The sequence below is a fragment of the Herpailurus yagouaroundi genome, unplaced genomic scaffold, assembly GCF_014898765.1.
Source record: "Herpailurus yagouaroundi ecotype Mexico unplaced genomic scaffold, PumYag 184, whole genome shotgun sequence".
In the NCBI taxonomy this organism is placed as follows: Eukaryota; Metazoa; Chordata; class Mammalia; order Carnivora; family Felidae; genus Herpailurus; species Herpailurus yagouaroundi.
Genome location: NW_024412415.1, coordinates 23,767,521 through 23,780,371, shown reverse-complemented (window position 1 = coordinate 23,780,371; position 12,851 = coordinate 23,767,521). Strand labels below are relative to the sequence as shown.

General features: G+C 44.9%; 1 long non-coding RNA gene across 3 annotated transcripts; it reads right to left on the bottom strand.

The window, feature by feature from the left end:
* Nucleotides 1-513: 513 nt before the first annotated feature.
* Nucleotides 514-12,243, bottom strand: LOC121041770 (uncharacterized). Of its 3 annotated transcripts, XR_005795842.1 has the most exons (3): nucleotides 9,241-12,243; nucleotides 2,132-2,227; nucleotides 514-850 (listed from the first exon to the last, which is right to left on the bottom strand). It is a non-coding gene; the product is annotated as an uncharacterized LOC121041770 (long non-coding RNA). The 3 variants fall into 3 exon arrangements; XR_005795844.1 differs by lacking the exons at nucleotides 514-850; nucleotides 2,132-2,227 and adding an exon at nucleotides 2,903-3,618 and having other exon boundaries at nucleotides 9,241-9,788; XR_005795843.1 differs by lacking the exons at nucleotides 514-850; nucleotides 2,132-2,227 and adding an exon at nucleotides 8,029-8,936 and having other exon boundaries at nucleotides 9,241-9,788.
* Nucleotides 12,244-12,851: the final 608 nt, after the last annotated feature.

Below are 12,851 nucleotides of genomic sequence, written 5' to 3'. Positions count from 1 at the left end.
AAACTTCTAGAAATGGTTTCTATCTCAGACTGTTGAAAGCACACATCACCTGCTGGAGGGCCGCTATTGTGACTTCAAAGGAACACACGCTGCCACCTTATAAATAGCTTCCTTTTGTGTTTTACTGTTTTAAAGCAAAAAATTATTGCTTTTTCCTATTTCAAAAGTAAATTGTACTCTTGGGGAAAAGTTCCAATGCTGTGGAAATATATGATTTAGAAAATAAGTCTCCAATAATCATTTCCCTGAAGATAGTTTTGAGTATAGTTTTCCATATTTTATGCATTTATACACATACTAATTTTTAAAAAATAAAAAATGGAATTTTATTGGTGAACTGAAGGGCTGTTGAGTTTTGCACTTAGTTTGTCATGGAAATCTTTCTGTAGTTAGATACCCACATTATTATTACTGGATACATTGTACTGCAGTTCACTTAGGGATGGCTATTTGTAATGTTTTCATCTTGGCCATCACAGACAATGCCGGAATAAATGTTCTCACATGTCCATCTCTGTGCATTTGTGGAGGTCAAAATCTGCTTTGTTTCCTTGGAACCCACATTTCCTATCAATGTGCATTCCTGCCAGGAAGGAAAACCAGCCTGGGGAGTGTGGAGCAGGTCAGTGGCTGGAAGGAACGCGTGGTGCTCCCTTGAGATGCTCAGTCCTATTAGAATCAACTTCTTGAGTCTTTAAACTCTCAATGCCGTGCATATTGGAGCAGATGCCCTTCGCTTCACCTTCTCTTTAACCTGCCCAGGTACTAAACATCAGCCTCTGGAAGGTCAACTTGGAAGGTTAACTTGGAAAGTTTTAGTGCTGTGTTTTTCAAACTGCAGGGCTGTGACCTATTAGTGGGTTATGAAATCAAATTAAAAGATCACAAATGAGCAATTAAAAAAATCAAACAGAACAATACTGCAAGTATCAGAGCATGTCACATGAAGGGTAAATGTTGCAATTTTATTTCAAGGGTGTGTGTGTGTGTGTGTGTGTGTGTGTGTATGTGTTGGCTATTGTCTTAACTCAGATTCCTTGGAAGCAGAGCTCAAGAAAAGAATATGGGTGTCTGTGCTGTCTTTAGGACAGAAAAATGAGGAGGGAACTGGAGCGGGCAGGGGACCAGCTGAGCAAGGGTGTACTCACGCCTAATCCCATGGTTTGAATTGTACCAGAGCTGGTGACGCCTGAGACAAGCAGGTAGTGCCTTGTGAATCCTGTCAACACTGGCTATTGTCCGCTCTGAGGAACAGAGGTACATAACCTCCAGAAAGGCAGCTCCTGCTCAGCTCAGATTAATTCTCCAGAGGAGGCGGCAATGGTCTTGACAGCTGGGGAATGGGTACACCAGCCTGCGTGGGGTTACCAACAGTGTCCATTCCGGGAAGTTTTATAAAATGTATTTCTAAGTGTGCTTCAGGGTAAAAACAAACAAGAAAGAGTTTGAAAAAACACTAGTTTTAGAACAATTATGTCCATCAACCTGTGGGAAAGAAAATGAGGCCTCTATTTAACTGAGTTGAATCCTCAGCAGCTTTTTTTTTTTTTTAAGTTTATTTATTTTTGAGACAGAGCATGAACGGGGGAGGGGCAGAGAGAGAGGGAGACACAGAATGGAAGCAGTCTCCAGGCTCTGAGCCATCAGCCCAGAGCCCGACGCGGGGTCCAAACTCACGGACCGCGAGATCGGGACCTGAGTTGAAGCTGGACGCTTAACTGACTGAGCCACCCAGGCGCCTCCAGGATGTTCTTAATGTTTTAAACTTAAGCCTTAAGACACCAGCAGCCACCTAAGGAGGCTTAGAGCTGTGTTCTCTGGCTTGGGGCATACCAACCTGGGAATTCAGGGGTGGGCGAGCTGTTAGTGGGGCCTTGAAACCATGAAATAAGCTTGACACATGTTTGCAAAGCACTCATTTTCCCCCGGGAAATGTTTTAAAACATTTTTTATGACCATGGAGCAAAATATAAAATTCACATGGGCTTTGAAGATGAAGAATAAAATTACGAAGAGATCCCAAATTATAGCTTACCCACTTTAGACTATGCTTTCAGATTCCCAGAAATTCTTATTCATTGGCCAGTTAGACACTCAAGGAGAAAATTAATGAAAGCAGCAGTTAGACTACCTTTCCCCTTTCAGGAGGGTGTAGTTAACATGGTCCTCCAGATTCCAAGCAGTTTGCGTGGGCTGACACCTGACAGTCTTGGTCACCAATCCTAAACTACCAGAGACATTAAGTTAGTCAATGGATGGTTATTAAGCACCAACAAGATACCAGCAACCGGGGATAAAATGAATGAACAAGACAGACCATCCTGCCCTCATGGACTATTCTGGTCAGAGGATTGAGACAAAATCAAATAAATAATGCAGGAGTCATTAGAGCTGCTCATCAAACCTTTGTGGCTTTCTGCCTTTGGGGCACAAGTGCAGTGGTAGGGTCCCTTGTGAGTGGGTGGGGACATTGACTAGTTCTGGCCAATGGGTTGTGACTAGAAGTGATTGCGTGTCCTTTCTGGGCTAAGCAGTTAATGTGATGCTCCCTGGAGCTCTCTGCCCTCTGACACAATGACCAGTGAAGTGTCCATATGGTGGCTGCCTCATCAGCCGGGCCTGAGCTGAGCCTCCCAGCTGCCCCCTAACATAATGTGGAGTGAGAAAGCAATAAACTGTTGTAAACTCTTGAGGTGTGGGTCGTTTTATTACTGAAATGTAATCTAGACTATCCTGTCTCATGCAAAACAATAAAATAAAATATCAGTTGTGATAACTGCTGTGAATAAAATTAACAAGTTGCTAATATAACATGACAGAGAGTAGCCTACGGGGTCAGGGAATGCTTCTGTGAAGATAGGAAATCTAAGCCGGCATCTATTAGACCAAGGTAATGCAGACCTTCATAATTGTTTTTGCTTTATTGCAGAGAGAAGCCAAGTAACTCTAGAATCATAGATTGAAAACAGTCAGGAAAATGGAGATGTAGACCTGCCTAGGGTCCCATGGCTCACTGGTGCTGTGACTTCAGCATGTGGACGTGGGTCCATACCCTCTCCAGTAGGGCTGCTGCTGAATGAAGGAAGTGAGGTGCCTAAGGTGCAACACTGAAGGAATCTACTCTCTGGGGCATCCTTTACATCCTGAGAATGCTGGCGTTGGAAAGATTGTGCCCTAAGGAGCCCACTCTTAAGGAGGCACTCGTCAGGGTCATGCAATTCCGGAGCGGACACCTGGATGTGAGTGCCTCCTTAAATGTTACACCCTACACTCCTCCTCACTGCACCCCAGTCCCAGCTCTGCTCTACACCAGTGTTCTGAGTAAGGACTTAGCAAGCACTCAGCATTCAGGTAACTGTAGCTGTGTCCTTGGCATACTGGGTGTGTCTGCTGATGTAATCTGAAAGGCCCTACATTCCTTGGGACCATGTGACAGCACAGCACTTCAAGATGGGGAAGTGCATGGTTTTCAGATGTCAAAAACTGACTTCTTCCCAGAGTCCTTGAAAAGGAAACCAAGCAAGGAGACGAGAGAGTGAGATTTCCAGAGTTTAGGAAGGGCTTCAGGCTGGATGAGGCTGTTTTTCCCCTCAGTGCAGAAAAAGTCTTTCTTCCACTCTGAAAAGGATAATTCCCAATGAAAAAAAAAGGATTAAATACAGTGTATTCTTCAGTGATGTGCTAGTGACTAATAGCACCTTCTTTTCCTGGAAGCAGGTTTGGGGATGGAGATAGGAGAGAGAAGCTAACAGCAGACAGCTCCTCTGTGTGGCTCAGGCTGCCCGTTGGCATTATGAGCTTGGTTTGATTACCCCCACTTTACAGAGGAAGGACCCGTCTCTTCAGAGTCGAAGGCACTTGCCCATTTGAACACAAGTCTGTCTAACTCTTATCTACTTGAGGACAAGGGGTAACAGGCAGGATAAAATGTGGTGGCCAGAAATGCTTATCTAGAGGGGAGGACATTTAACAGAAAAGAGACAAAGCCACCTACTTTACATAGTTAGCTGTTAATCCAGGCCACTCGATTCTGTGTAAAGTTTCACAAATCCACCACCTCCTGGATCATCATTCTTAGGCAATTGCTAAATATCTAAATTGCAAATATTTTCTCTCAGTCTTTGGCTTATATTTTAGTTTTCTTAATAGTATCTTTGGAAGAACAATTTTTTTTTTTTTGAGAAGTCCGTATATCAATTGCTTTCTTTTATGCATCATGCTTTTGGTGTCATATGTGAGAAGTCTTTGTCTAATTCAAGATAATAAGATTTCCATCTATGTTTTCTTCTTGGAGTTTTGTGATTTTAGCACTTACATTTAATTCTGTGGTGCATTTTGAGTTAATTTTGCTCAGCCACATCTTTTGGACCCTTCTCTTGACAGATGAGGAGACCGAAGCAAAGGGGCTTAGCTCAGCTTCTAAAGCAAACTGATGACAGAGCTAAAATAGATTGGTAGGGTCCCTTCCAGACAAAGTGTTTGCTCTGACAGAAGCTCATTCGAGTCTACATCTTCCAGCTTTGAAGCTGTGTGATTGTTGCCTCTAACGTCACTTGTTAAAAAGGCCTTCTTAATGTCTAACCCACGTGTTTCTTATCACCTCAGGTCCACTGTGTCTGTTCCTCAACTCAGTAGAAGCACAATTGTTTAGCGTCGTTGTTTATACACTTGGAGCCAGCTGAACTCATCCCATCCACATTTCTTCTAGCTAAATAGCCATGGCTTCTTTTCCTCCCAGGGGCTGTTTCTGCCCCTGCCAGGCCTTGTACTGCTTCTCCACACTTATGTCCTGTACGTGGCACTTGCCGCTTGGTATTGAACCTTACAGTGCTGAAAGCAGGGGCAGGCTGGGAACACGTAGTTGGGTGGATTTCCCAGAGGATGCTGGAGGGAAAACGGCCGCCAACTCCCATTTCAATTTGTCAAGCAAGGCAGCTGGAATTGTTCAGCCTTTCAATTTCCGGAGATCTCTTGGGGAGGGGGAAGGCCAGGGCAGTAGGACCCGAGAGGAAAGGTTGGGCCAAGGGAACTCAAGAATCATACTTGTCACTCAAATGCAGAGCTGACAGTTTATCCTCTTGTAGTTTGAGTCCAACTACAGTATCCGTTCTTTTCCCCTGGTCCTGAAAGATCACATCAGCGAGTATCTGCCTCTTGATGAGCAAATTTTTAAACTGTCATAGTGTGACTGGTGAGCTGGGAGCAATGTAGATGTCCCTCTGTACCAGAATGGAAAAGGGGTATCCGGTGGAGACATACAGAATGTTCTGTGGCAGATGCACACACCCAGCCAGGTGTGCATACACCCAAGAGTTTGGAAAGACCTTACATATACAGAGTTGAATACAGAAGAGTAAGATCTAGACCATAAATATTGTTCAAAAACACCTACAGTCTTCAAAACAACGATCCGTGTTTTTCAAGTATACATGCTTGTATCAGGCCACGTATTAAGCACGTAAGAGCAGACGTCTAGTATGGGGAAGGGAATTGGAGTGGGGGTTCGTACTAGTTTCCTGAGGCTACTGTGACCAGTTCTCACAAACTGGGCAGCTTAGGGCAACACACAGGTATTCTCTGACCATTCTGGAGGCCAGGAGTCCAAAGTCAGTATGACCATGCTGAAGGCAAGGTGCTGGCTGCTCTGGAGACTCTAGAGGAGAATCCACTCAGCCCCCTCCAGTGTCTGGTGGGTGCTGGCACTCCTTGGCTGGTGGCCACATCATTCCAGTCTTGAAGGCCAGCATCTCCAGGTCTCCTCATCGTCACAGCACCTTCTCTGTGCATCAGGTCTCCCTCCGCTGCCCTCTCATAACGGTATGTGTGATCACATTTAAGGCCCAACCACATGTTGCAGGATATAATCTCCCTATTTTAAACTCCTCAGTCTCTGGGTGTCTGGGTGGTTCAGTTGGTTGAACGCCCAACTCTTGATCTCAGCTCACGTCATAATATCCCAGTTTGTGAGATCTAGCCCCGCGTCTGAGTCTGTGCTGACAGCATGGAGCCTGCTTGGGGTTCTCTCCATCCCCCTCTATCTGAGCAAATAAGCTTTAAACTCCTCAATCTTGTCTGCAAAGACTACCCTCCTTTTGCCATGTAAGGTGACATTCACCGGTTTTAAGGATTGGGAAGTGGATATCTTCTGGGAAGTCATTTTTCAGCCCATGATAAGGGCCTTTACTGTTTTTCTTTCACACCTCTCACCCAGTCCCTAGAAAATAATGTTGATTCAACTGTCAAAGTATCTGGAATGGACCCACTTCTGCTACGTCTGTGGCTCCCAGCCAGCCTCACTGAAGCCACCAGGACTCCTCCTGGGTCCCTTGGCTTACTTCCTTGTTTCTTTACTGTCTACACACCAGCCAGAGTATCTTTTTTATTTATTTTTATTTACTTATCTATTTTTTAATTTTTTTAACGTTTATTATTGAGAGACAGAGAGACACAGAGACACAGAGCATGAGCAGGGGAGGGGTAGAGAGAGAGGGGACACATAATCTGAAGCAGGCTTCAGGCTCTGACCTGTCAGCACAGAGCCTGACACGGGGCTCAAACTCACAAACTGTGAGATCATGACCTGAGCGGCAGTTGGATGCTTAACTGGCTGAGCCACCCAGGCGCCCCGTGGAGTATCTTTTTTAAAATGTTAGTCAGATCCTGTTACCCTTCTGCTTCTCATTTTCTTACTCTGCCTTAGTTTCTCTTCATAACACTCATTCACCTGTTGATACTATCTATTGTTTACTTGTTTATCTATTTCCATGATTAGAATAAGCTCTGTAAGAGCAAACACTTTAACTGTTTTATTCTCAGTAGGGGTAAAGCATTGTAGACGCTTTCAATAGTTGTTGAATGGATGAGCAAAGGGGGAAAAAAATAAAAAGAGAGAGGCTTTGAATAGACTCCTGGTGAAGGTGTATCATAAAGTAAGGAGTACAGTTCGCTGTTGTATTGTCCCGAGGACAATTTATCTAGTCCTAAGGGTACACAACGGGGTGGATGGCTTCACCTTCAGGCCACACCTGAGCTCTGAGCTCAGTTAGCTGACACTTCCAGAGCTAACTGTTTTTGAGCCACTGGGTGGCTCAGTCAGTTGAGCATCTGACTCTTGATTTCAGCTCAGATCATGATCCCGGGGTCATGGAATCAAGCCCTGCATCAAGTTCCGAGCTGAGCATGGATCGTGCTTATGATTCTCTCTCTCTCTCCCTCTGCCCCTCTCCCCCCGCCGGTGTACTCTCCTTCTCTAAAATAAAAAATAAAAAAAAATTTTTTAAAAAGACTTAACAAACAAAAAAAAGACTTAACATGACTCCAGGTTTAAAAGAAACTTAAACTTCCCATGTAATCCACATGTCTTAAATGTTTTGTGTGAGTTTCCAAAGATGTATAGAAAATGGGCAATACTTGCTCTGAAGTCATTTCATTCCTGCAACAAGGTAGTGGAAAAGCTTTTGTTTGAAGAACTTAAAATTGTAGTGGGTTGAATAGTGTCTCCCCAAAAGATATGCCTGAATCCTAACCCTCACTCCCTATGAATGTGAACTTATTTGGACATGGGGTCTTGGCAGATATATTAAGTTAAAGATCTTAAGCTGAGATCATACTAGGTTTAGGAAAATCTAGTGACTGGTGTCCTTGTAAGAAAAAGAAGAGGGAAATTTGAAGCAGAGAGAGAAAAGCCATATAAAGATGGCAGCAGAGACTGGAAGACAGACACAGGCCAAGGAATGCCAGGATTGCCTGAAGCTGCCAGAAGCAGGGAGACATTTGGAATCCATTGTCTCTCGGAACCTCCACAAGGAATCTACCCTGCTGATGATACCTTGATTTTGGACTTCTGGACCTTATTGTTATGAGAGAATGAGTTTCTGTTTTGTTGTGTGTGTGTGTGTGTGTGTGTGTGTGTGTGTGTGTGTGTGTGTTTTAAGCCACCCACTTTGCGGTGCATTGTGGTACCAGCCCTAGGAAACAAATATGGTAAAGCTTTCGCCAATTTTTTTCCAAGTAGTAAAGTCAAACAGATTGCATTAACTACATTTTACTTAGAGAGACTATTTGTTCACTGTTAGAACAGTCCCTGTGACGTTCAGAATGTGTATAGGCCGTGTCCACAAAGGCAAAATCAACTGGATATGGAAATTACAGAGGTCCCCCCTTATGCACGGGGGGGTATGTTCCAAGATCCCCAGTGGATGTCTGAAACTACAGATAGTACTGAACCCCATATACACGATGTCTCCCCCTATATGTACATACCTATGATAAAGTTTAACTTATAAATTAGGCACAGTAAGAAACTAACAGTAATAATAAAATAGAACAATTATAATATACGTAATAGAAGTTATGTGAATGTGGTGTCTTTCTCTCAAAATATCTTATTATAGCGCACTCATCCTTCTAGTGATGATATGAGATGATAAAATGCCTACATGATGATGCAAAGTGAGGTAAATGACATAGGCATTGCCACGTAGCATTAGGCTACTACTGACCTTATAACAATATTTTAGGAGAATCGTCTGCTTCCAGGGAAAGGTTGACCAAGGGTAACTAAAACTGAGGAGAGCAAAATACAGCTAAGGGGGCTGTGAGGGGGGCACTGTAATCCTTTGGCAATAAAACCAAACATTTACTGAGCCAAACTGTGTTAAATGTTTTACAGTCATTATTTTATATAATCTTCCTATCTCTCTATGAGGGAGGTACTATAATAAACTCTTTTTCATAGGCTTGGAAACTGTAGCAGAGGGAGGTAAAGCTACTCAGAAAACATTCTAGCCTAGGTCTTTCAAAACCCTAAGCATTTATGCCTGAAGATCCTGATTAGCAGTTGAATCTTTCAAATCTTCTAAATAATTGCTCACATCTCTCCTTTCCATTGTCTGAGTGGAAAAAGCTAGAAAGTTCCACAGTTCCTGCAGCCAACCCTAAAAGTTTAAAAACGATTATGAGTTGAATAAATCTAGAATATTCCTTCACATTCATATCATACCCAAAGGCTTTCTCCTAAGAGAAGCTTCTGAAGAGTCAAGTCATTTAAAAAATGTTAGAAGCTGCTGCATAGATCTCACTGATACTCACTTGATTAAGAAAATATTATCTTTCCCCACAGTTAGGCTTTTATCAGAGATGAGGAAAGATAGCTGAACTGCCAGGTCAAAGACTCAGAGAATTCATTACCAAGACAAATAGGAAAAAACGAGGAACTTTGAAAGGCTCTGCAGGACTTACTGGAAATGGCAGGGCGATCATTCTTTTTGGTATCTTCACACATCCTGTTCTGTTCAGGAAATAAAGACAATTTTGTAAGCCCGATGCATAGTAGGTTACCCAGTGGATGATTTTCCTGGTAAATACCTTGATGATCTCCAGTTTATTGCAAGTTGGTTTAAGCAAAGTGAAAGCCAGAACCAGTGGGTGGCTATAACTTCAATGGCAGGGTCACGGCTGCATTACCGGTTTGAGTAGAAGATAAGCTCACATTTCTCTTACCTTCCACTATTGAGATTATGTCTGTTTTTGCTCCCAGCATCCCTCATTCTTGTGATAAGCCTCAGGGTTTACTCATTCTATGATAGTAATCTTGGTTCCAATCTCTTTGTGGAAAGGAAACCAGAAATTCTGGTCCTTCCATCTTGTCCTCTATGGCCAGACCCTGCTCTTGCCACAGCTCAGGGCAATGCTTGCTCTCCAGCTGGCTTTGACTACTCTGGTCACTAGAGGACCCAGCTCAGAGCTGGGGGCTGGGCCATGCCTCTCCATTGTTGATGTCACTATCATGGTGATGTCATGTGTAGAGGTGAGCCTGCTGATGGGATTTGGAAGTCCTGGTGTATGCTTCCTTGCTCAGGCCTGTCTTCCCCCGCAGGACTGCTCCCTATAGCCTGGAAATTCTTCCTCCTCCACTGCCAAGGACTATGTCTGGGCTGGCCTCTCGAGCTGTCACTGGCACTTTTCCCAGGGTATCTATCGGTTGGGCAGAATAATCCAAAGTATAGGATGGGTGCTGACATCAGGGCAGTGTTAGAAAATAAAATTTGTGGGCAAGGTACAGGCAGACCATGGTGGATCTGGGATGCTTGGCCAAGGGCCCCTGTGAAGGTTTTGAGCTGGAGGAAAAATCACAACTGAATCCTGCCTGAAATTCCACCTCTACTTCTGGCCATTGCAGCTTGTGCCTCAGAGAAGTTATTTTCTGGTAGCGTCCCTGGGTACCCAAGGCAGGAAGGCAGTGAGAGGCGAGCTGACATGCCCACACCCCCTGACCCATCCTAGGGAGCCTTCTTCAGGGTCCCTTCCATTCAGTCACTTGTCCTCTCTGTTTCTGACTCTCTGAGGGAGCTGGAGAGCTGGGACTTCTCTGCACAGTGATTATGTCCGAGACTCTTATTTACTGAGTCTGTGGCTGGCTGCCTCTTCTCACCTCCCTTCGGTCCTTCCGGTGCTGCCGCACCAGCCCTGGCTTTGGAGCCATTCAAGGAGTTTGGAAGGAGTGCTACATTAAGGACTTCGGTTCCTTTCAAGTTTCACAAGGGCAGCATATGGAGCAAAATGAGAACCAGAGTAGGGGTCAGAACCCCGGCTTTGGGGCTGCCCTCTGACGCCCAGCCACAGCACCTGCCCTCACCAAATCTCAGTTTTCTCATCAGTCAAATAAAGGGGAGAATCAAGATAACTCCCAGAGGTACATGCAACTCTAATATTTGATGATTCTGGGTTTTGTAACTCTACTTATTCATTTTGTATTGTTTTCTGAAAACTTGACATCCTGGTTGCTGTTCCCTCTCCTCTCTGTACACTGATGGGTACAGAATGGCGTTTTAATCACCTTGGCATTGACATATTTTAGAGCATATTTTATCCCAGTGAATATTCAGAGTGATCCAGAGAAGCACAAACTTGATGTAGGTTATAATTTTTAATGTGGCCGTTCCCTCCTTCCCTCTTCCTTTGTCTCTATCATTCATGAGTGTCTGCTTACACCTGTCTTAGGCATATTTGCTTGCTTGAAGCTCAAAAGATTCAGAGAAAGAGCATTTCTGATCTTTCTGGGAATGGGCTGCCACTCTGTTGGCTGCTTTAGAGGAGGGGGCAGGGACGGGAGTCCCAGCCCAGATCTGGACAACCTCTTTTCTCATTTCTGGAGTCCAAGATCTCTTGGGAGCTGGCTCTACCACAAACTAGCTTTGCCTCAGTTTCCTCACATGTAAAATGGAGATCGTAACAGTATCTACCTCATAGGGTTGTTAGAGGCTTCCTGTTTCAGAATCATCTGTAGCACTTGTCCAAAATCCAGATTCCTGGGCCCCAGCCCAAACCTCCTAAATCAGCATCTCTGGAGTTTGGGCCCAGAATCTGTATTTTTAGCAGCTCTCCTAAGCAACTTCCGTATGTGACTGTCTGAGAACTCATGCCTTACATATCTGATGCTTCCCAGCACGCCCAGTGTTGTGACCTGCATCCTCTCGCTTAAACATCACCATGACGCTGAGAGGTACACCAGTGACTTCCCTTCCTTTCTCTCCACAGGAAGCTGCTGTCCAAGGTCACACAGTGTCCCCAGACCCCATCACCCAACATCCCCTTCCATGTTCTCTCCTATTGCTGAGTTGTCTTGCAGGGAAGGATGCTAGCATGCAGCCCGTTACAGAATTTGGCTTGACTTCTTTTCATTTCTTTGTGTTTGGTGGGTGAGTTTCCTTGCTCCTGTTTGGCAGATAGCCATCATTTCCTTTATAAATGCTTTTATCTGTGGCCGCTTTTATCTTATCAGACTCACAGTATGTCTTCGTCTTTCTGCTCCCAAAGATAATTCCTGCTTTGCTATATGTCATAAGTGTCATCCCAGTCATGGCTCAAAATAACAAATAGGGTTGTTTCAAGTGAGGAAAGAAAGCTGGCAGTGCCTTGCTCGGAGAGAGTGAAGATTCTGAGCTTTCACCTGTCTGTTCCTGCCATGCCGTTTAAAGGACACTTTGAGAGATGTAGGGGACCCATGTCCCCTGACATGTTAGGGGAGATGCTCTGGAGCGCCTCAGTGAACTGAATAAATGAGATGAGTTGGGAGAAAGTGGGGTGCTTGTTCTGAGCAGGTTGGAGCAGTGCGTTGGGGACACAGATGCCCACACTTACTGAGAGGTATGAGATGTACCAGGATCAGGGTGAGAGAGCACAGCTGCCCTCTCTGCAAAGTGAGTAGCTCAGAAAGAAAGTGAATTGGCTCCTCTGAGGGAAGCAACGCCCCCCCCCCTCCCCAATCCCCCAGCCCAACCCTGCTTTGAGGCACTTGGTTTGCAAAAGACATCAGATTTGCCTGCTGGAAATCGAATGAGTGGAGTCCTGGTGTCTGGCGTGGGAGGTAATGGTGGTAAAGGTGCTTGTTCCATGCCTGTGACAGTGCAGAACCATCACTGTGGGCAGTGACAGTACAGGGTGTGGGTGCAGTGGGGACACAGGGGTGTGAAGCCAGCGGACTTTAATGCCTGTTGTTGCCTATTACAAAACATGTTGCTGTTTATCTTCTCTTTTAATACAATTTGCTGTGATACATAGTGGTGGGCATACGCTTGCATGCTTGGTGCCTGGTTCCAGGCCTACCTGCCCTCCGGAGTGGGTGGGGGGGCCTCATGTGTGTGCCCATCTGTGGGTGGAGAGAAACCAGGGCATATCATGGACATCTCAGATATGGATTTCCCCAAAGGATGGATTCCTGTAGTGATGCCACGCAGAGCAGGGTTTCTCCACCCCATCTCTATTGAGCTTTTGGGCTGGGTAGTTCTTTGTGGTGGGGGATGTCCCGGGTTTTACAGGGTGTCCAGCAGCTTCCCTGGCCTCCACCCACT